Raw genomic sequence first — 22206 nt, forward strand, 5'->3', positions numbered from 1 at the left:
CTCCCCCCTGTCCCTCCCCCTCCCTCCCCCCTCCTCGCCTCCCCCTCCTGTCTCCCTCTCTCCACCTTCATTCCCTCCCCCTCCCTCCCCCTCTCTCCCCGCCTTCCTCTTCACTCTCTTCCTTAGGCTTTTACAGAAAAGAAATCCTGAGCTCAGAGCAGTGTTCCCCATGGGGTCGTGGGCGGTGGGGACCCTGGAAGACACGGCTCAACCCTCCCAGCTGCAGGCAGGCGCGAGGAGGGAGCACTGTTCTCTGTAATGTCGCGGTCATACTAGGGATGGAGGGGGAGGGAGGAGGAGGGACAGGGGAGAGAGAGGGGGAGGGAGGGGGAGGGACAGGGGGAGAGGGAGGGGGAGGGGGAAGGAAAGGAGGGGGCTGGAAGGGAAGGAGGGAGGGGGAGGGAGGGGGAGGGGAGGGAGAGAGGGGGAGGAGAAGGAGAGTTTCCCACTCACGGGTTTTTCGGCCACCCCGCACTGGGTGAGCTGGGAAGATAGGACAGCAATGAGTCACAAGGACAGGGCTCTGGTTTATAAAGTGCCTTCGCTACATTATTTCACATCCACAAAACAGGATGGGGGGTTTCTCAGCGGTGCAGGTGTCACCAGCCCCGTTCTACAGACAAGGAAACCGAGGCTCGGAGAGGAGGACCTTGCCCAAGGTTCCAGCCCCTGGGGCCTCGGGGTTCCCTGGGCACGGACACCGGCCACCCCCCCCCCAGCAGGGCCCAGCAGGGACCCCGAGGGCGGCCCTGGGACGCGAGCCTCTCCCTCATGCCCCCCTGAGGATCCACGCGTCCCTGGGAAGGAGGCCGGGAGGGGAGATGTTCCCGGAGTGGGGGGTGAGGTGGGGGCGGGGGACGCAGATCTGAGGTTGATTTGACCTAATATGCGCCCGAAAGAAGCCACGAGGCAGAAGGCACAGCTGGAGGCCAGAACACGGGGGCTGCTACAGCTTCTACTTCCGAGGGAGAAGGGTTGTGGGGCTCCCTTGACCCCCGCTCTGAGCCAGAATCAAGAAATCCCGGAGGAGGCAGAGACCTCGGGGCCCCCGGGCCGTCTGAGTGCCTCTTTCCGAGGGTCCCAGCCCTGCCTCGAGCATCCCCACTCGCCCCAGCGGCCAAAACCGTGCCTGCATTCAGTAGGCACCCAATGAATGCCTGCTCGTGTGCGCTGGCTGGTATCTGAGGGGCCCCCTTCCATGCAACAGAGGACCCTGGGAAGCAGAGGCCGTGCCGGGGCGGGTGGCTTAATCTCCTTGTGCCTCAGTTTCCCTATTTGTACGACGGGAGCAAACATGATAGAGGGACGTTGAGGACCGGGGAGGATTCAGGGCTTGTCCCCAAAGTGCTTGGAACAGGATCCGCGTGCTGGGTTCAGTAAGTCAGAGCTGCTCTTCGGGACCCATCCCCGCAGAGCCCCCGGCAGACGGGTGGTCCCCACAAGCAGCCCTACGTGGCGGGTCCCGTTAGGCTGGTTGCATTACGGTTATTTATTTTAGATCGTGAAACTGAGGCCCAGAGAGATCAAGTAAGGTGCCCAAGGCCGCCCAGCTAGACCGTGAGGGAGCTGGCTTCAGGCCCCACCTGCTCCTGGTGGGGCGGGGCCCGGCCGGCCACCTCGCCCTTCTCCCACAGGGGTCCCCTGGCGGTCCTGAGAACCCCGCACCCGCTCAACCCCAGCAGGGCGAAGCCAGCTCGGAGACACCCGTCTGTGAATAATAACTAATACCGGCTGTCAATCACTTAATTTTCACGCAGCCCATTCAATAGATGAGAGACTGAGGTCCACAGGGGCAAAATTACTCGTCCAGGGTCACGGTTAGTGTTCAAACCCGGGATTTCTAGCCCGTAGAACTCCATTGCCTAGTGCAGTACAACGGTGGAGACACGAACTCAGGAGTGAGATAAGCTGTGTGACCCTGGGCAAGTAACTCGGCCCCTCTGGTCTTTAGTTTCCCCTTCTGCAATATGGGATAATAGTGCCCGCTTCAGAGAGGCCTTGGGAGGATCAGCTCCGTTCATGCGCACAAAGCACTTAGAGCGGGAACGGGCAGAGTAAGGCCTGGGGGCTTACCTCAGTTTCCCCCAGCAACAGATTCTGAGCTGAGGACTTGTGGACAGCTGCTCCAGGGGAAGCCAGCAGGGGGAAGGAGGGTCACCGGAGGTACCACCTCCAGTCCCCTAGCCCCACCCCCTGATTGTGGAGGGCTCTGGAGTGTGAGCTACGCCCCAGGGTTCTTGCCTCGAGGCAGGGGGCCCCCCGGACCCACGCACTGTCAGCTGCCACCTAAGGGCTGTCCCAGAGTGATGACAACCCCCAGGCAGGTCAGGCTTTCTGGCCTGGGGCCAAAGCACTTCCGGCAGGCGGTCCACGAGCCGAGGCAGAGGCTTGAGGAAAGTGCCGGCCGTCAGGGGCCAGGCACCCGGAAGAGGAGGGTCGGAGCCCTGACACCCAGGATGCGTGGGCGGAACCCGACTGGGTGATCACTGCCCTATAGCTCTTGCGACTTTACCTGCTAGGACCTCACAGCAAACCTGTCTGACCTGTGGTGTTGCCCATGTTTCACAGATGGAACACCACTGGTTTGGGCAAAGTCACACAGATTTGGGAACCAAATCTCTAGACTCCTGATTCAGTTGCTGCCTGCAGGGCCTAAAGAAGAGGGTGTTAACTCGGGGAGGGAGCTTGGGGAGGTTGTGTCAGTCGGGATGTCTTGGGCAGCAAATAACAGAGAAACCTCAATTCCAACAGCCTTGATAATGATGAAGGTTTATATTTTCCATAAGAAGTCCTGCGGTGGAGGAACTTCTGAGCAGGCTGGTTCGGCAGCTCAGTGGTGGCGTCCGGACCAGGGTCTCTCCCTGTATGTCCTCTGCCACCCTCAGTACGGATCACTCCCCTCACGGCCCCAAAATGGCTGCAGCAGATCCAGTCATCACATCCCACCAGGACAAACTGCAGCCCAAGATGAGCCAGCCATATCTTCCTCGTGTTTCTCTCTTTTTCAAGAGCAAACCAAGATTCCCCATAACCCCCCACTGGAACCCCTTTCACACCTCACTGGTTTCAGTTGGGTCACACGCGAGGGGCACAGGACAGCCATTGACTGGCTCAGACCAAGGGTCAGCAAATCTGGCCCCAAGTCCGCCTGTGTAAATAAAGATTTATTGGTACGCAGCCACACCAGTTTTTTTTTTAACTTTTATTTTTGAGAGAAAGAGAGACAGAGTGTGAGCGGGGGAGGGGCGGAGAGAGAGGGAGACGCGGAATCCGAAGCAGGTTCCGGGCTCCGAGCTGTCGGCACAGAGCCCGACGCGGGGCTCGAACCTATGAACCGTGAGATCGGAACCAGAAGTGAACTCAGAGGCTTAACTGACTGAGCCACCCAGGCGCCCCACACACCCATTTTTTTCACATATGACTGAGTTCGTGCTACGACAGAGCTGAGCAGTTGCATCTGGTCCGCGAAGCCCGGAAGATTCACTGTCTGACTCCACGGAAAATCAGTTTGCTGACTCCTGGCTACATTAATTGGGATTCACCCCTGTGCTGGGCTGAGTCACTGTCCCTGAGGGATGAACACTGAACAAAACAATAGTCTGTGAGTGAGACAGAAGTGGATGGCGGCCGGGTCACCGCTAAGTCGGCCTCAAGTACTTTGCTACTCGACGCACGGTCCCTAGACCAGTGGCAGGGAGCCAGGCTCGAACCCCACCGCCGCGATCCTGAACCAGAGCCCGCACTTGACAAGGTCCCCAGGGCTCTGCGACAAGCCCTCGCCCTGCAGACAGGGGAAGGTGTGGCCCAGCTCACGCCCTGACGGTGACCTTGACCAGCTGTGTGGCTGTGGCAGGTCATGGCCCCCCTCGAGGCCCTTGGTGCCCTCACCTGCTGGACGTCTGTGTTCGAATCCTCGGGCTGAGTTAACAACCCCTCCCCCACCCCCTCCCCCACCCCGCCAAGCTGGGTGGCTTAGAGCCCAGTTCTGGAGGTCCGAAGTCTAAAGTCAAGTGTGGGCAGGGCCATGCTCCCTCCGAGGCTGCGGGGGAGGGTCCTTCCTTACGTCTTCCAGCCTCGGGTGGGCCCCAGGTGGCCCCTTCTTTTTTTTTTTTTTTTAAGTTTATTTATCTTGAGAGAGAGACAGAGAGGGTGAGTGGGGGAGGGACAGAGACAGAGGGAGACAGAGAACCCCAAGCAGGCTCCGCACCGTCAGCGCAGAGCCCGATGAGGGGCTCGAACTCCCAAACCGTGGGATCGTGACCTGAGCCGAGATCAAGAGTCAGACGCTTCACCGACTGCGCCACCCAGGCGCCCCACCTCCCCTGCTTGTAAGGACACCAGTCCTGCTGGATTAACGCCCACCCTAATGACCTCATCTTAACTTGGTTACATCTGCACGGTCCCCATTTCCAAGCAAGTTTGCTTCCCTCCCCCCCCCCAGCCGCCCCACCCCGATCCCAAACCATCAGGCTCCAGCTACACGGACCTCCTCCTTGCTCCTTCCAGAACATGCCAAGCCCACCAAAGCCTCGGGGCCTTGCTGTGCCCTCTGCCGGAATGCTGTTCCCATAGAGACTCCAGCTCACTCCCTTGTTTCATGCGGATCTCCGTGCAAACGTTGCCTCCTCGGAGAGGACGGCCTGACCCCACGGCTAGAAGTGGACGTACCCACCCCCGCCAGGCCCGACACTCAGTCACATTCGATCCCGTCAAACCTGTGACTGTCTTCATGGAATTCACAACTGGCTGGAATTGTCACATTCAATCGCATACCTATTGGCTGTCGGTGCCCGGACCGGGGCCTGGCTCATAGCAGGCGCTCAGTAAAAATTAACTACATGACTGAACAGGCCGCTTTCCTGCCCACCCCTCTGGGCTCTTCGGGAACGCTCGGGAATCCCCAGGCCCCTGCATTAGAGGCCTGGCAAGCCTCACCACGCCGTGGAATTTTCCAGATAAAACTATTCCTTTGTGCGTCAACAGAGCCTTTAATCTCAGCTCATCGCTTCTGTCCTAAAGCCACCAGGTAACGTGAGAGGGGCCCCTCGGGAGAAAGCGTGTCTCCCCACCCAACGCTGATAGATGTCCAGCGGCCAGCGGCCTGCCTCCACCAGGGCCCTGTGTCAGTCCCCCGCCCGCCCCCCAAGCTGCAGGACGGCCCCTCGGTGGGTAGGGACACGCCCTGCGTATTGACCCTTTACAATAGCATTACTCATTTTCTTTATTATTATTATTATTATTAAAATGTATACAGGTAACCCACATGCGCTGACACTAAGAAGCTCCAAAATCTCTAGACTGTGATGGGGGCGGGGGGGGAGATCCTCGCCTTCCCGATTCCAGCCCCCAGTGCAGAGGTGACAGACAGCCACAGGCAGGGGTGCTGGGCACCCTTCGGAAGGGCCAGATTCGTCTGTCTGACAGATGCTGGCGTAGGGCCCCCAGTGATCCCCTGAGGGTGTCACTATCATTACACCCCTTTTACAGACAGAGAAACTGAGGCTCAGAGAGGGACAGGGCTAGCCAGTGGTAGAACAGGGCCGAACTCAGACGGTCTGGCTCTGACCGTCACCTGTGACCGCTATGCCAGCGCCCCCTCTCAACAGAGAAGCTCTTGATTTTTTTTAACTCTTTTTTCTTCCCTCCCCCACCCCCTTTTCCGTTCCGTACTGTTCCGCGACTTGCTTTTTTCTTATCGCCGCTTGCCTAGAAGATAATTTCACGCCAAGCACACAGAGGTCACTCCACTGCTTGTGAGCCCATGTCGTGTTCCGCGGCCCTCGACACGCAGCCCGGAACGATCATTGTGCCCGTCTGGATCCAAACGGCCCATGTGTGACCCCCTTGAATCCTTAGGACGTAATTCGTTGGGATGCGCACTGTAGTTTGCATGTGACACACAGCAGGCACTCTGGGGGAAGCCAGTGAGATCTGGGCTTATTGGGCAGGAGGTCTGAGCTGCCCTGTCACCCACAGACTCTACATCCGAGCTTGTCAGGAGGGGAAACGCGGGCCCCAGCGCCGTGGTCCGAAACGTCCCTGGTTCCGAAAAAGGCTCTGGGGGTGAAACATTCGTCCTACTGGTCGGCTGCACATCTAAGGGCCCCAGAGTATCAACCTTTCAAAGCCCCGCGCCTCATCCCCACCGTCGTGCCCGGTAATTCACAGAGCGGCCTGAGGAACACCACGGTTTGTCCACACCTCCAAACAAAGGCCAACTAGGAGTGTCCCGGGAGCAGAGGAACAGAACCCAGGCCTCAGTCCATGGCGGGTATCGAATGCTTTTCTCAGCTGACACAAAGGGGGTGAGGAAGGGCCCTCTGCCTCCCGAGAGTGACTCACCCCGTGAAAACCGGATTGTTCCAAGCGTCCAAATCTGCAGAACAGGCTCCAGGCCTTGGGCCTTGTCCTGCTTCCCCTGAGCCAAACATTCCAGCATCTTCCTCAGGTACCTGTGAATACTGTACTGTCTTCTCCAAACACAGCCTTTGTTTTTGAAAGCTCATAAAGAGGAACCCGGCAGGTCAGGAGACAGCCGGCCGCCCACTTCCTTCCCCGGGACGGCAGTCGGCCAGCTCCCAAATGCCTCCCAGCACGTGCCTCCTGCCCATGACCACACTCCAGGCTGCCTCCGAGCACGTAGCGGACCAGGACCCCCGGCGGGCGGCCGAAACGTCCTCCGTCGGAGGACTGCCGGCCTCCTGGCCACCGGGAGGGCCAGGCTGCAGCAGGGGGGGCTTTCTTGCAATCGGGAGCGGGTTGACTTCCCACAGGGGAGAGATGCTTCCCGAGCAGTTTTGTTAGCACCAGGCTCCGGAACGCCTTGTCCATTCTTTTCAGGAAGATTCTGCGCAGCCCCGTGCCCTCCATAGAGGAGGAGGAAGTCGCCCGGTTTGTGGGTGGAGAAAGGGCTGAGCTGTGTGTTGATGTGAGGGAATCCGCAGGGCAAGCCTGAGATGCCACGCTGGGCCTCGCGGGCTTAGCCGGGTCGCCGCCGTCCTACTAGGTCGGGATCGTCCGTAAGGCGTCCCATAAAAGCCGGGGCAGGTGGCCTGTGTCCGTTTTCAGCCACGAGGGGCACTGGGAGGCGAGACAGTGGGGAAGGCTGCCGCTAACAGCCGGAGACAGCTCTGTGTGCGCCGGGCCCGGTCGGAGGACATCGTGTGCGTGAACATCTCACCCAGATGACGACCCACCGAGGGACAGGCTGCAGTGACTGCCACCTTCACCGATAAGGCATCCGAGGCACAGAGCAGTTGAGTCACTACCACAAGCAGCTGGAAAATGGCCGAGCGGGGGTCTGAACTCGGGCGGGTGCTCTTGACTCTCTTGAGTATTGTGGGATCGTCCCGAAGCCAAAAATATTGGCCACGAGTGGGTTCTCTGTGACAGACACTGTGACTGACCCATCACCTGTTCCCAGCCTTTTCTCCCCCAGCCTTTTCTGCTTTCCCGGGCTCGCCTGGCAGTTCTGGCCAATGAAACGCAGGCAGAAGGCAACCGGGAGGTTGTGGCAAATGTTCTGCTTCTCTTGATTTAAAAAAAAAACAAAACAAAAAAAACATCAAAGGTAGCTGATGTCCCCTGCGCCCTTTTTTCCTCCCTTGAGTGTGGATGTGATGCCTGGAGTCATGGCAGCCGCCTTGTGATCTGAGGGAAAGGCTGTGAGAAGCACAGGCGGTGAACCTGGGAAGACCTGAGCTTTGGAACCAACTCTCCCGCCTCCCAGACGTCTTTTTATATGGGAAAATGCGACTCCGTTTGCAGCGCTGGGTTAGGCCCTCTCTTGTCCGCAACCCAAACTCCTACCTGATGCTCTTCTTTTTTCTCCTCCTACCTCTTCCCTTTTCCCACGGGAAAGTAAGTGGTCCTTCAAAGTCTGTACCTTGCCAAAAGTGAGGGACACGGAGAGGCCTGCCTTCCGAGGATTTGCTGGAACCTCATCTTCTGCCGTCTTCCCAGCTATCATTTTCTAAGCATCCGCTCTCTGCCAGGTGGATGCTGGGTACCGCATGTATACCGTGGGCTCCGTATCCATCCTTCCTGCAGTGCTCTTAACGGCCTGGAAGGGCGGCCACATCTCCCTGCGTCTTACTGAGAAGGACACCGAGGTGCTGGGGCCTTAAGAATTTGCCTGGGGCGTGGGGAGGGGTTGGCGCCTGGGGGGCTCGGTCGGTGGAGCCTCCGACTTCGGCTCAGGCCATGATCTCGCGGTTCGTGGGTTCGAGCCCCGCGTCGGGCTCTGTGCTGACAGCTCGGAGCCTGGAGCCCGCTTCGGATTCTGGGTCTCCCTCTCTGTCCCTCGCCCGCTCACGCTCTGTCTCTGTCTCTCAAAAATAAATAAACGTTAAAAAAAAAAAAAAAAATTTGCCTGGTGGGGGAGGAGCCAGATTCACCCAGGCCAGCCTGACCCCAAGCCCGGGGTCCTACTGTTTTCAGTCGCAGTCACTCGAGCCCACGGCACAGCCCTCAAAAATGTCTCCCACTCCTCAGACTCCAGGCCTGGGTTCCCTCGTGTCCCCTCAGGGCCGGGGCCTCGCCATCCTCATCTGTGAAGTGGGGACGATGCTACAGCCCGCTCGCAGGGCCGCCGCGCCCGTTCTGGAACCCCGTCTGTTCCGCACAGAGCCTGGCCTGCGGGGAGTTCTCTGCAAGTGACCACGTCATTGTTATTGCTAAGGAGCCAGAGTCCCGTCCCCGAGAGCGATTGATTCCCCGGGGCAGCCATGAGTGGAAAGGAGAAGCCAAGGGAAAGCGGGGTCTGATTTCTTTCGAGCCTGGCCTGCTTTCGCGCTCCCCGGGCGCGGGCACAGGCGCACCCTCGGGTGTCGGAAAGCCTGCGGTGCGGGGCTGCCCCACGCCTCGTCTGGAAAGCAGCGCACATTCGAGAAGGGCTGGCCCTTGCCGGGGACTCGGGGGCTCAGGAGCCAGCGATCAGCATCGTGGTCGAGGTTGGCCAGCCCACGAGACTCGGAGCTCACCCTCTGCATCAAAGCCAGGGTGGCTGCCAGAGAGAGCGAGAACGCGTCCCTCTTGAGCCCAAGGCCACAGCAAAGGGAGTGGCCCTCCAACAGTGGAGGAGAGGGGCTCTAACTCATTAATTCATTTGTGAGAACACAGCGAATGCCAAGCACTGGGCTACGCGAGTTTGCCATTACCATCTCTATCTTGCAGATGGGGAAACTGAGGCACGGGGAGGGTCAGCGGCTTGTCCAAGGTCACGCAGCCAATAACCAGAGGAGCAGGATCTGAACCCAAGCGGCCAGACCCCTTCCGAGCAACACAGGGGTGACAACACGCACCCTATCCGTGCCCTCTTCGAGTTTTCGAGTTTTCGTTCTAACAGGGCTGGCAGAGGAGAGACCGGCTGTAAACAAACCAGCAAGTGCATGTGATGAGTCACCGGGGGCAGTGATGGTGATTAAATCACGCTGCCTGTCGGGGCCTCTCTGGGGTGGGGGTGGGGGGTGGCTTGGAAGGCTTCTGAGATGAGGTAGAGACGGAGGGGAAGGATGACTTTAACTGGCAGCGGGGGCAGGAAAGACACGCCAAGTGGTGGGACCAGCTCGTGCAAAGACTAGGGCGAGGGCGAGTCGATAGGAGAAAACCGTGGAGCCAGAGCTCCCCCGGGGGGGGGGGGGAGGGGGGAAACCCAGGCATACAGTTAGTGCTCAATAAACGGTCGTTGTTGACATCAAAGGATGCACGCGGGTTAAACCGTGGGAGGCTTTGACGGTCAGGAGGAAGGGCTTGTGTATACACCCTCTTTCCTGGTTTTCCTTCGGGATCCTCCAGGCCCAGAGAGCCAGCCCCAGGGCGTGTGTTCTGATTGGTTCAAGAGGCCCAGGCCCCTAACCAGGGACCGACCGGTGGTGGCCGGTGGCGACCAGGGGCCACAACCTGGCAGGTTTCCAGGCAAGATCTGCGCACTCTCAAACAGACACTCTCCACCCACCATGGCCCGTGTGGCAGTTGCCTGTTGCCGCGTAACGAGACGCCCCCAAACTTTGCAGCTTTGAATGAAAATTAAGTATTATGTCAGTTTCTGTGGGTCGGGGACCCGGGAGGGACCCAGTGGGTGGTTCTGGCTCCGGGTCTCCCCGGAAGTTGCTCTCGGGACGTCAGCTGCGGTCGCGGTCCCTCTGAAGGCTTTGTCTCATCTCTCCCCCTCCAGGTGAAGGTGAAGGGTGTCAGAGGAGGGCTCGCCCAGTCCCCGCCTGCGGGCACCCAGCCCTCGGCTCTTTCCGGACACGCAGAAACACACAGTTCACACATCACCTCCTCCAAGAAGCCTTCCCATCTCACCTTATTTCAAAGTGGCCCCTCCCCCCCCCATGCCACGGATTTTCTGTCCCACCTCCCCTGCCTTACTCCTGAGACGCTGCTCTTTATTGTTTGCCTTTCTCTTGGTCCTTCCTTATTTACCTTTTTCTCTCTCTGCCCGGCGACTCACGCACACACTCCATGAAGGGTCAGAGTTTGCCTGGTATGTAATAGGCGCTCAGCTAATTGTATGTATATGTTGAGTGAATGAATGAGTGGATATTTCACAGGCCTGGAAGCAGTCTGGAACATCAGGGGATTCTGAGAATTGAGAAAGAGGCTGATAATTTCCCCCCCCACACACACGCACACCTCTCATGCACACACACACACACACACACACACGCACACACCCTCTTCCTCCTGCCTGCACACAGGCCGCCCTTATCTGACTGCAAAGCCGCAGCCTTCCCTAACTTGCTTCCCACACCAGCTTCTCTACCCCACTATCCTGCGAGGCCGCCAGCCCAGCAAACATTACGTGGACTTTGGTCCCCGTTTGGAACTTTCCAGGCATATGACCTTGAGTGGGCCGCTCTCCCGTGCCGAGCCTCAGTTTCCTCATCTGTCCCGGGGGGGTAAAGTGAGCCCAGCATACATAAAGAGCACGCCGTCCCCCGTGAACGTGAGTGTGTGGCCACTTCAGGCAGGGAAGGGCGCGGGGCTGGCGCGGAACAGACCTCCCCTCTCCGCGGCGCACAGCGTCTCACCCTGTCTCAAGGCTGACCCTGCCGTTGTGGGTTGTCGCGCTCCCCTCACCGCTGCTCCCCAGAGAGCGAGAACACTTAAGGGCCGGTATTTTCCCCAGCTCAGCACAAAGCGCGATCACCGCGGGGCAGCCGGGAAGGGCTGTTAGCTTGATTGAGTCCTTTTTTCTTCCGCACGTCTCGGCTGTTAGGCCGTTAGGCGCTCTCAGCTCGCAGAGGAGCCATTGATCCTTTATTACCAGCGCGGGAGCGGGCGGGCCGGAGCCCCTCGGTTATCGCAAGAATGCGGCGCCACTGCATACACCCCAGACAGCACATGTGAGACGCCTCCTCTCCCTACTCAAAGACCAGTAACAACGCCTCATTCCCAGGACTCAAGTCCAAAGCCTCCCCCCCCCCCCCATGCCGCGGGTTCCCCTTCGCCAGCCTCCCCCAGCCCGTCTCCTCTCAGGGCTCTCCTTTCTGTTTGGGCAGAAGAAACCCCCGACGCAGTGGGTCGAAGGTATGGTAACTGCTTCTGCCTTCTCCAGGAGGGAGCGGAATCCATTCCAGCGGGGATGTGAATTCCTACATTGCCTCCTCTTAATAACTGAAATGCTTCAGAGCCATCCCTATACGCCAGGCTCGCCTCTGAGTGTTTTCGCTCAGCACAGATTCAACTCAATGAATCCTCACTGCAAACCTAAGAAAAAGGCATCGTCTGCATTCCCATTTCCAGGCCAGGTTCTGAGGCACAGAGAGGGTTAAGTCACCTGCCCAAGGCCACACGGCTGCCGCTGCCGGCTGCCCTGCCGGAGAGGGGCTGGGCTGGGACTTGAACTTAGACCTTCTGGTGCTTTTAGCCTCTTCACAAAGGGGAAGGGAAAAGCGGACGTTGCCGAAGCCCAGAGCCCGTTCTTCTATGAGGCCAGGGTGCGGGGAAAGAGTGGACAGCCATTTTCTCAGTAAGACACAATGACAAGGGCTCAGAAAAGTGATGGGAGCCCAAACTTGGGGGGGGGGGGGGGGGGGGGCTGGCGGGAAAATAAGGACAGAAAAGTTTGGGGGGGGGGGGCGGGGGGGGGGGGGACTGGAAAACAGGAAAGGGGCAGAGTCTGAGCAGCATGGTCTATAAAACCCCTCCCTTGCTCCCAAGTCTCCGCAAAGTCTGCTGAGACCAGAAATGACCCGGGCTGGGGAGGGGGGTGGGTGGGGAATCTCAGAAAGGAGGCTGTGTGAGTCAGGACAATTAACTAGCCAGAGATAGAAGGCCAACGCTCAGATTTCTTGTTTCGTGTAACTGAAAAGTCCCAGGTAGATTTCAGACATGGCTGGGCTCAGGGGCACAAATAATGCATCAGTCCCTCCTTCTTGGTGCCACTTTCCTCCAGGCGGGTCTCTTTCTCCGGCGGGTTCGATTACATCCCACTGGTATAACAACTCAGTGGGAAAAGAGAGGTTTTTTTCCCAAGTGGTTCCAGCAAAAGTCCCAGGGAAGGTTCTCATTGGCTCAGCCTGGGCCACGTGACTAGGTCACATGACCACCCCCTAACCAATGGCGGTGGTGATGGGGCGGAGTTTCACTCCCTCAAACCACATAGATGACGAACAAGGAAGGGGTGGTTCCCCAGTGGGACAGGGGAGGGGAGAATTTCCTTCCAGAAGGAGAGAGCCTGGGCAGGGAAGGCCATAGACGTGCACTGTGGGGGCCACGACACGAGGAGAAGAGGACAGTTGTATGATAGGGTCCGTCAGTGGGGTCAGGTGGCTAAAGCAAAGCCTCAAAGTCCCTGCTGCCTGCACTCACCTGGAATTGCATAGAAATCTTGCCCCGGTCACCGGGCTGCCTGCAGAATGGGGAAAGAGAGAAATGCCCGAAAAGAACAGAGAGATTAACCAACAACCTGCCTCAGTTTCCCTTTCCGTATAATGGGGTCAAAACTAGCACCAACGTCACATGGTTGTAGAGATTACAGGGATTCGTGAGCGTGAAGGTTAATAAAAACTAAATAACACCAAAGTGCGAAGGGTTCAGAATGGCGTACATAAGAAAGACACAATGAACATCAGATTCTTTGGAACCCAGGCCACCTTTGCCTGGCCTTTCCCTCCACTCCCTTTATTGGTGAAATCTAGCCCTCTTCCTCCATGAAGCCTTCCTGGGATCCCCAGTGCACTCAGAGCCCCTGGAGCCCCATGGGCCGAGGTCTGAACCCCGGCTCTGCTCCTTGAGCTATGCGACCCTGGGAAAGTGGCTTCACCTCTCTGAACCAGTTTCCTCTTCTAGAAGAGACGGACGATGCAAAACTCTTGGGAGGGCTCTGCTAGATTCTGAGCCATTGGCTGCAGTAGAGGCTATGGTCTCTCTGGGGTGGGGGTCCCCTCCCTGGCATCTCTCAGTGTCCTGGCGAAGTGCCGTACATAATACTGATCGGCTCACCGGGTTCCTCACAGTTCAGAGTTGAGCCTCTACCCCTAAGATGCTGTGTGACATCAGCGAATCATTCCGCCTCTCTGAGGCCGTTTCCTCGCGGGCATCCCTTCATCACAGAGAAGCTATGAGACTGGCGGCTGCCAATACACAGTGCCCGAAATAAGTAGATACTCGGTTAGCGGACATTCTCTCTTTCCCTGACTGCTAATCCCAATGCCACCTCCTCCACGCAGTCTTCCCTGACTGCCTGGCTCCGATGACCTCTTGGTGTCTCCTATTGCCTGCACCGTGAGTACCTTGGATGTTTAGGTCAGGTCACTAGCGCCTTTGGAGTCCCTAGGACCCGGCACATGGCCCCGTAAACAGTGGGCATCCTAGGGATTTTGCGAGTGACCATGGTGACGGTGACGGTGATGACGACGATGCAGAAAATGTCATTTGAGACCAGCCAGGTCTCCTTAGTTCCGCTTCCAATTTCATCTCAGCTAACGTGTCTCCAGAAGTGTGTTCAAATCCTCTTTTGCCGGGATGTGGGTCTAAACAGATTCATAAACCCCGGGATCTGCTATGCGCCCAGCTCTGTGTCAGGCAAGCCTCTTTTTTGCCAATCTATAATGGCATCTTGCCTTTAACAGTGAAGTTTTCATTCGAGCAGGGTTTCGTCACCTGCAGGATGATTTGGAGGGCACACACAGCTGAACGCTAAAAAAAAAAAAAAAGAATCATTCGTGGGGCACCTGGGTGGGTCAGTGGGTTAAGCGTCCCACTTCGGCTCAGGCCACGATCTCCCGGTTGGTGGGTTCGAGCCCCGCGTCGGGCTCTGTGCTGACGGCTCGGAGCCTGGAGCCCGCTTCCAATTCCGCGTCTCCCTCTTTCTCTGCCCCTCCCTCACTCACGTTCTGTCTCTGTCTCTCAAAAATGAATAAACGTTAAAAAAATTAAAAGAATCAGGAATATTTTTTAAGCCTATTTATTTCTGAGAGAGAAGAGAGGAAATGAGTGGGGGAAGGGCAGAGAGAGAGGGAGACACCGAATCCAAAGCGGGCTCCAGGCTCCCAGCCGTCAGCACAGAGCCCCACGCGGGGCTCGAACCCACCAACCGTGAGATCGTGACCTGAGCCGACGTCAGACAGGTGCCCCTAAAGTCTTTCATTCTAATGGTCACCTGTGGTCACAAGGTGGCTGCTCCACCTCCAGCATTGCATCTTAATTCCAGGCAGAAAGACGGAAAAGAACAAAGGGCAAAAGGTCTGTACCAGGTCCTGCTGCTCCCCACCCCCACTCTCCACTTTTTAAAGAGTTTTCACCGAAGTGCCACATCTCACTGGCCGGGACTGCCTCATGGGCAACCCCTATGTGCAGAGGAAGCTGGAAAGGTGGAGTTTAAACTGGGCACACTGCTGTCCCATACAAAATTATTGTTTTATTAGTACCAAAAAGAGAGAGAGAGAATAGATACTCGGAAGGCAACCACCAGCGCGGCTCAGGCACACCAAACCTATGATTGGCAGGAACTATTAAGGTCGCGGTTCTTGGCTCGGGCAGGAGTCGAGAAAGTCCCCTGCAGGGATCTGTGGAAACTCAGGTAGCTGGGTGGAGCCTGAGACTCTGCATTTCTAATAAGCTCCCAGGCCATCCCGGGGCTGCCGGTCCGACACCACACTTTGAGAACTGCTGAGAACTGCCCTACTTGCGGTAGGACAAAGTCGGTACTTGAGCGAAAACACATGAATTTATTTTAAAAGGATAATCCTTAGGAGGTAATGGCTTAGGTATGTTATCAGTTAAGATCCCCATAAGAGACAGAGGGCACCCTCAGATGGGAAATCAAGAAAAGCTAACAAAGGGACTATTTGCAAAAGTATGGGCAGGGTAAAGCCCCTCCCCCTCTCTCCCCCCGCCCCCCCTCGTCCCCCACCTCCACCGCAGCAAGGTGACAAGCTTTTGCTGCCACTGCCCCGGGGAAGGGTGAGCATTACTGGAGCCGGAAGTGGGGCTCTAGGAGAGGACCACCACCACGGAGGAGGAGGAGGGGCACAGTCAACCTGAGACAGGCAGGCAGAGAGCTGGGGAGTAAATACCCTGGCCTCTCTCTCCGCCCGCCTCCAGCCTCCAGCTGGCGCCTCCCATTGGCTGACTCCCCCTGGACGCCAGAGGGCTGAGGAGCCCAGGGGCCGCGGCCCACACGCGTCAGCCTGTACTGGTCAGAATGGAAAAGAGGTGGAGAGAGACCTGGAGAGGCGAACGGAAGATGTCCAGCACAGACAGAGAAAATACCATGACATCATGATATCCAGGGGCAACCGAGTCTGGCCAGACACCGTTTAAAGTAAGCACCCCCCCCCCCCCCCCCCAGCTCATTCATTTGTTCAATTATTCATTGAGCACCTGCTGTGTCCCAGGCACTGTGCCAGGAGCCAGGGACTTAGAGCTGAATTAATCACGACCCCCGCCCAGAGAAGATGCCATGTGATGGGGTGTGAGGCAGGGGGGCGGGGTCCTCTCCCCCCTCAGCTCCCCCCGCCCCACCTCACAGCCCACCCAGCCAGACTCACCGGGCCTTCTACTGATCTCATCTGCTTGTCACCCGTGAGAATTCCGGTGTGATTTAAGCTTTCATTAAAGTTTAACTACAGGGGAAAGACTGCAAAAAAAAAAGTCACCTGCTCTGTCACAAATCACAATGTTATTATGTGCTGAAATAGGGGACTGCGGGAATATGCCAAGGGGATTTGGCCAGGATTAGGGATAAAATGTATTTAAACCGCTGGGTGCCCGCACGCCCCGCGAGAGCGCCCCATAAACCTTTGTGCATGTAGATTTATATCTGACGAACTGTTGATTATGATTTTTTTTTTTTCCCGGCTGCAAACAAAACCCCAGCCTTCACCAGCCCCCACGTCAGCCTTACACAAAATGTCTGTCTCCGCGCTCAATAGCCAACAACAAAAATGATGGAGAATCTGAGGCAGACGTGGATAATTGCTCTGCCTTCCTCCCGTGAATTTAAATAGCTCTCTTGAATTATTGCCATTGACACGATCAATAAAATTGAGCTACTGCTGTATCAGGCCTTTCGGCGAGTACACAGGAAACCACGCTCCCTGGGGCTGGCATTTCAGCCGCCCCACGCCCCTGGCGGGCAGGGCAGGGGCCTGGAGACGGTTGATGGAGTCAGGACAGGTATGGGCCAGACTGGCCAGCAGCCAAAACAGGAAAAGCAGGTGGACTGCAACATTCCGCCTCCCGGGTGCCCTCCCTTTTCCTAGATTTCGTTCCCAGAAACAGTTAAACAAGCGAAACTTACCTGTCTGGCACTCCACCCCCCGCCCCCCCCCCCCCCGTGCTGGGGGCAGTGACAGGTGCCCCAGGACACAGCCCAACCCCCGCTCCCGCGTTAGCTGGGAACCCTCTGCCCACCTCCCAGGAGACGTACTTGCGTTTCAGCTGGGGGCCTCCTGGACAAAAGGACCCAATGGCGGCCTTCACGAGGCCTCAAGAGCAAAGGCTAACTCGAGGGGTGAGATTTTAGTTACAGGAAAAATACGAAGACAGGAGAAAAAAACATTCTCGGTAAAACTCACGTACGATTCAGCATGTTCAGGTGCACACTTCAGGGGCAGGAGCACATCCGCGGCCCCCACCTCTGCCCCAGGACGGTTCGTCACCCCGGAGGAGACCTCGTGGCCGCTCGCAGGGACTCCTGTCGCCCCTCTCCCAGCCTGGCCCCCGCCGCTCTGGGCCGTCTCCACAGATCTGCCCAGATAGTCCCCTGTGCTCCCGGCATGGGCTGGTCGGATCCGTCTGCCTGGAAGGGGGCTCTAGAAACAAGCGCCCCCCAGAAGGGAGCTCGCAAGCCGGAAGCTTCTCCCTCGGGTTAAGTGCTTGGAAGGCCAGACGCCGCAGAGATTTCAACAGAGCCAGAAAGCTCCAGACCCGAGCCCCAATCGCAGCTTCGTTGTTCTTCCAGCCGCGTGGCCGCGGCCACTTGTCGCTTGACTGCTCAGAGCCTCCGCTTCCTCAACCGTGCAATGGGAACGTTAGCTGTGCCCGCGTCCGTGGGCTGCCGTGGGGGGCGACACAGGAAGCCCAGCCCAGTGCAGGCCCGCGGAGAGCAGACTGGGTTGAATAGTAAACGCGACCCCGACCCCTCCCCCCCCAATCAGTGTCCACCCAGGACCTGTGCCGTGTGGTCCTACTTGGAAACAGGGTGTTACAGGTGGATGGTGTGAAGTCTGGTCGAGATCCTGCTGGATTAGGGCGGGCCCCGAATCCCTCCGATGACGGGTGAATTTGTAAGAAGGCCGCACGGAGACAAAGAGACCCGGAGAGAAGCCAGCCAGCCACGTAGCCACAAGGCAAGGGTGCCACGGGCTGCTGGGAGCCTCCAAAGCCAGGCGGAGGCAAGGGAAGATTGTCCCCTGGAGCCCTCAGCGAGTGGGACCCTGGCTGCCACTCCCACGAAATCCCTGGCTGGATTTCGGGTTCCCCACGTGGGGGTTCTGTGACAGCAGCTGTACTCATCCATCACCTCGCTGCGGGGTGACGCTGGCATGGCTCAGGGGACCCAAGCAGGGCTGAGGGGCCACGGGGACACTTGGGGCAGTCCCCAGGAGGGCCAACCTTCACCTCCAGCTTTTTTTTTTTTTTTTATGATTTTTTGGATGTTTAGTTACTTATTTTGAGGAGGGGGAGGGGAGAGAGAATCCCAAGCAGGCCCCACACTGTCAGCACAGAGCTCGACACGGGGCTCGAACTCGCGAACCGTGACATCGTGACCCGAGCCGAAATCAGGAGTCTGACGCTTAACCGACTGAGCCACCCGGGCGCCCCGAGAATTCTTGATTAGAGAAAGCCTTTTGGGGGGGCATTGGGAGGGCTGGTGATGATGCTGTCACGTCTCAGGGCTTGCAGAGAACGGCACATGATTCTTCCGTCTCAGCCCGATTTTTACACCGTCTCCAAGTCTCCGGCCACCTGACGGCTGGGTGACGAGCAGACGGGGTGGGTAACCTCGTCCTTGGCCGAGCTCGGCGGTGCCCAAGCCAGTCACTCGGCCGCGCCCCCTGGACGGCTCGGGCTGGACACACGTTTCTGCAGAGCTGCTCCCGGACCAGGGGAGACACCAGCCCGGCGATGCTCAAGGCCGGAGCACTCTGGGAAAAAAAACGGAAAAAAAACGCAGGCTGGAATTTCTGAAGCCAAACGAAACACTGGCTCGAAAAAGCTTTCTTATTATCTCATTCCCCGAATAGGGAACAGTCACCCCATTGAGAAGCCATGAGCCCGCCCAAGTTTTAAATTAAACCTCTTGAGTTTTCCCTCTGAGAGCAGATAACATCATTCCAGCTTATGTTTTGAGGAAAGAATGTGGGGGGGGTGTGTGTGTGTGTGTGTGTCCCCTAAAACTCATTTTCTCTCGTTGGATTCCTTGAAGCTCTGTTTGAATATTTCACTTAAGAAAATAATTATGTCTGATGAAGGTGGAAATACCCTCCCAGGAGCGACCCCTCCATGCCGCCCGGACTCCAGAATGAAGTTCTTTCTGAACAAGAAGTGAGGCCCCTTTCTAGGAGACGAGCCACTCAGAGTGTCCTTGAAGGGCCTTGCCGAGCGGTGACAAGAGACATCTACTCCCCACCCATCTGTTTAGTCACTGGATGTCAACCAGAGGCGCTGAAACTCGGCTGTGTGAGAAAACAGCTCCGGGTGCATGCTGGAGAGGAAACGCGGGAGGGAGAGGAAGCCGCCTTCCGCGTCTGGCCCCAGCCCCAGCCCCAGCGGCTGGTCAACCCGGCCGCCGTCCTCGCCTCTCAGATGCCCCCTCCCAAAACGAAGGATAACAACAAGAGCTTTGGAGGAATTCGCAGCGGCAAACGTATGGAAAGACGCTGCCGGGACGCTGGTCTTCATTCAACGAGCATTTGCTGAGCACCTACTATGCGCCAGAGAATGTTCTAGATGGGGGGAGCCGGTGGGGAATAAGACAGCCGACAGCCCTGCCCTCTTGGAGCTGACGCTCGAGAAGGTGGGAGAACTCATCTCGTTTAGACTCTAGGAGTCACTCGTGGGGGCGCCTGGGTGGCTCCGTCAGTTGGGCGTCTGACTCTCGATTTCGGCTCAGGTCCTGATCTCGCGGTTCGTGGGACTGAGCCCCACGTCTGGCTCCGCGCTGACAGTGCAGGGCCTGCTTGGGATTCTCTCTCCTCCTCTCTCTCTGCCCCTCCCCTGTTTATGCTCTCTCAATCAATCAATCAATCAAACTTCAATCAATCAATCGAACTTAAATAAAGACTGAAACATTTCTCTCAAAAAGGAGTAACTTCTGATTTCATTCTGGAAGCTACACAGGGCCTTGTGTGGGGCCTGTACGTAGTGAGTGGTCAATACTTTTTCTTTGGTTAGAAATGAGTGGTAAATACCCAAACACCGCAGGGAAGGGCCAGCGGCAGTGTCCGTGTAAGGGAGAGTGGGTGCTGATTCTGCGTCTGAAGGGTGTAGACTGTACCTCGTCAGTCCTGGGGACATCAGGGGCGCTGCCAAAGACTCTCAGCCCGGCCCTGACCGCGGCCCCGGGGCATCCAGCCGCCGCGCCCACTGCGACCCACGGAAGGGCTTTATTTACCTCGCAACGCGCGCACGACGCTGACCGATGGCGATATTCCACGCACGGATCCAGATGTCTGGCTTCTCTTGAGACATGAGAAATCCCGCCAGGCTGGGCCACGTTCCTGCCTGGCCATGCCGGGCTGGGACCTCTGCTCAGGTCCCCCCATCCTCTCCTTTGTGTCCCCCTGTGGGCAACTGAGTTTTTAACCCCCCCTCGACGTGGAGCGGGCAGGAATTCTGACCAGGATGTAGGTGGCATTTTAAGTAAAAAGCAGCTTTCGGGGCGCGTGGGTGGCTCAGTCGGTTGAGCGTCCGACTTCGACTCGGGTCACGATCTCGCGGTTCGTGGGTTCGAGCCCCGCGTCGGGCTCTGGGCTGACAGCTGGGAGCCTGGACCTGCTTCGGATTCTGTGTCTCCCTCTTTCTCTGCCCTTCCCCTGCTCACACTCTCTCTCTCTGTGTGTCTCTCAAAAATAAATAAATATTTTAAAAAGTTAAATAAAAAAAAAAAGGAGAAGCTTTTCTCCATCCTTGTTGGTGCAGGCTTGGGATGCAGCGAAGGGACCCGTGTTCCGGAACCAGATCGTCAGTGGTCCAAATCTCCACTCTGCCACATACTTACTGTGTGATATTGGAAAGGATGTTTTCTCGTCTTAAAAATGTGGCTGTCTGTGCCACCAGGTTGCTTCGAGGGTTGACAGAGGCCAGGACACGAGGAGTCGACAAGGGGTTGGAACACACAACTTAGAAAGGTCAGACGAGCAATGTCAACTGGCGAGGCAGCTTGGCTGTGGGCGATAGGGGCTGGTAGGGAGTGGGGCAAAGCGAACATAAGTGCACCCGCCCTGTTTAAAGGCCAGTTCCCGCCAACTGTCCTCATGAAGGGACGTAGGCCCTAAGGTTACCAAATCTGTTCTTTTTCTTTTGTTTTAACGGAGGCCAAAAATCCAGATTTTCATGTGAAATCTAACTTTAGTTTTTTTTAATGTTTATTTATTTTTGAGAGAGAGAGAGAGAGAGAGAGACAGAGCATGAGCAGGGAGGGGCAGAGAGAGAGGGAGACCCAGAATCCGAAGCAGGTTCCAGGCTCCGAGCCGTCAGCACAGAGCCCGGCGCGGGGCTCGAACCCACGAACCGCGAGGTCGTGACCTGAGCCGAAGTCAGAGGCTTAACCGACTGAGCCCCCCGCGTGTCCCCAAACCTCCTAACTTTAAAATGGTGCCAATCAATTTGTTAAAAGTGCTAAAACTCTGTGTAAGGGCAGCTGAACACGTTTGTGGAGCAGAGGGCAGCTCTGGGTGGCAAACGTGGGCTTCCTCCTCCTCTGGTCAACCTCGCAGGCAGCCGGGCGGGGGGCCGGGAGGAGCTGGGTGTGACGAGATAATGTCACAATTCGGAATTCCCGTCTGTGGTTGAGTCGACCAAAGGCAAGAACCCCGAGCCGGGAGAGCAGACTCCAGGGAGAAGGGGAGGTTCCCCGAGGAGGAAGAGACTCGGCCCCTGGGCTCCTGGCACAAAGGGGGAGCAGGCAGGAGGCAGCGAAAGGGCGGGCCCGGCGGACAAAGGGCACAGCGCGGACAAAGGCTTGGCAGTGAGACTTTGCTCTGTCCATCTGGGGATCTGAAAGGCATCCGGAGCGGCACAGAGACTCTGCCCACACAGTTGTTACATCGCTCACCCACGTGGAGGGGCAGCGGCCCTTCTAGAAAAGTCCGCCAGGCACAGAAACCACCCACCAGAATGCCAGCGGGTGGAGGAATAGGGCGTGCTGGAGAACCCCCCTCCCCACAGACTGGCTGGACACTGGACGTGGGGGGACCCTCCTATGGGGGCCGCTCCGCGCCTCCCAGGCCCAACCTGCTCTTGCCTGAAGGAGAGAACCCAGAAGCACACTTCAGATTCCTCCCGGATTCCGTGCTATTTGGGTGAGGCCTGGCACATTCCAGAACAAAGGGATTAGCAGGTGGGCGGGACAGCCTCAGCAGGGAGCGTGGGGAGGGGGTACAGATGGAACCCACCTGCCCGGCTGTCACTCCTCTCTGTGGGGCTGGGTCCGGCTTTGACCTTCGCCTCCCTTCCTCTCTTGCCCCCCACCTGCTTCAGTTTGCTACAAGGTCCTGGAGAGGTGTGATTTGTCCGCAGGAAATTCTTCAG

General features: G+C 57.5%; 1 long non-coding RNA gene across 2 annotated transcripts in view; it reads left to right on the forward strand.

Moving 5' to 3' along the window:
* The window catches only part of LOC121010415 (uncharacterized), a 4960-nt gene extending 1774 nt beyond the window's left edge, over positions 1 to 3186 (forward strand). The window contains exons 1-3 of one of the 2 annotated variants that reach the window (XR_005781142.1): positions 406 to 659; positions 900 to 1138; positions 2752 to 3186. This is a non-coding gene — a long non-coding RNA (uncharacterized LOC121010415). Of the gene's footprint in view, positions 1 to 405; positions 660 to 899; positions 1139 to 2751 lie in introns of those variants that run through there. The other variant, XR_005781143.1, reaches the window with a different exon arrangement.
* Positions 3187 to 22206: the final 19020 nt, after the last annotated feature.

This window comes from Herpailurus yagouaroundi, unplaced genomic scaffold (genome assembly GCF_014898765.1).
Source record: "Herpailurus yagouaroundi ecotype Mexico unplaced genomic scaffold, PumYag 191, whole genome shotgun sequence".
Classification (NCBI taxonomy): Eukaryota; Metazoa; Chordata; class Mammalia; order Carnivora; family Felidae; genus Herpailurus; species Herpailurus yagouaroundi.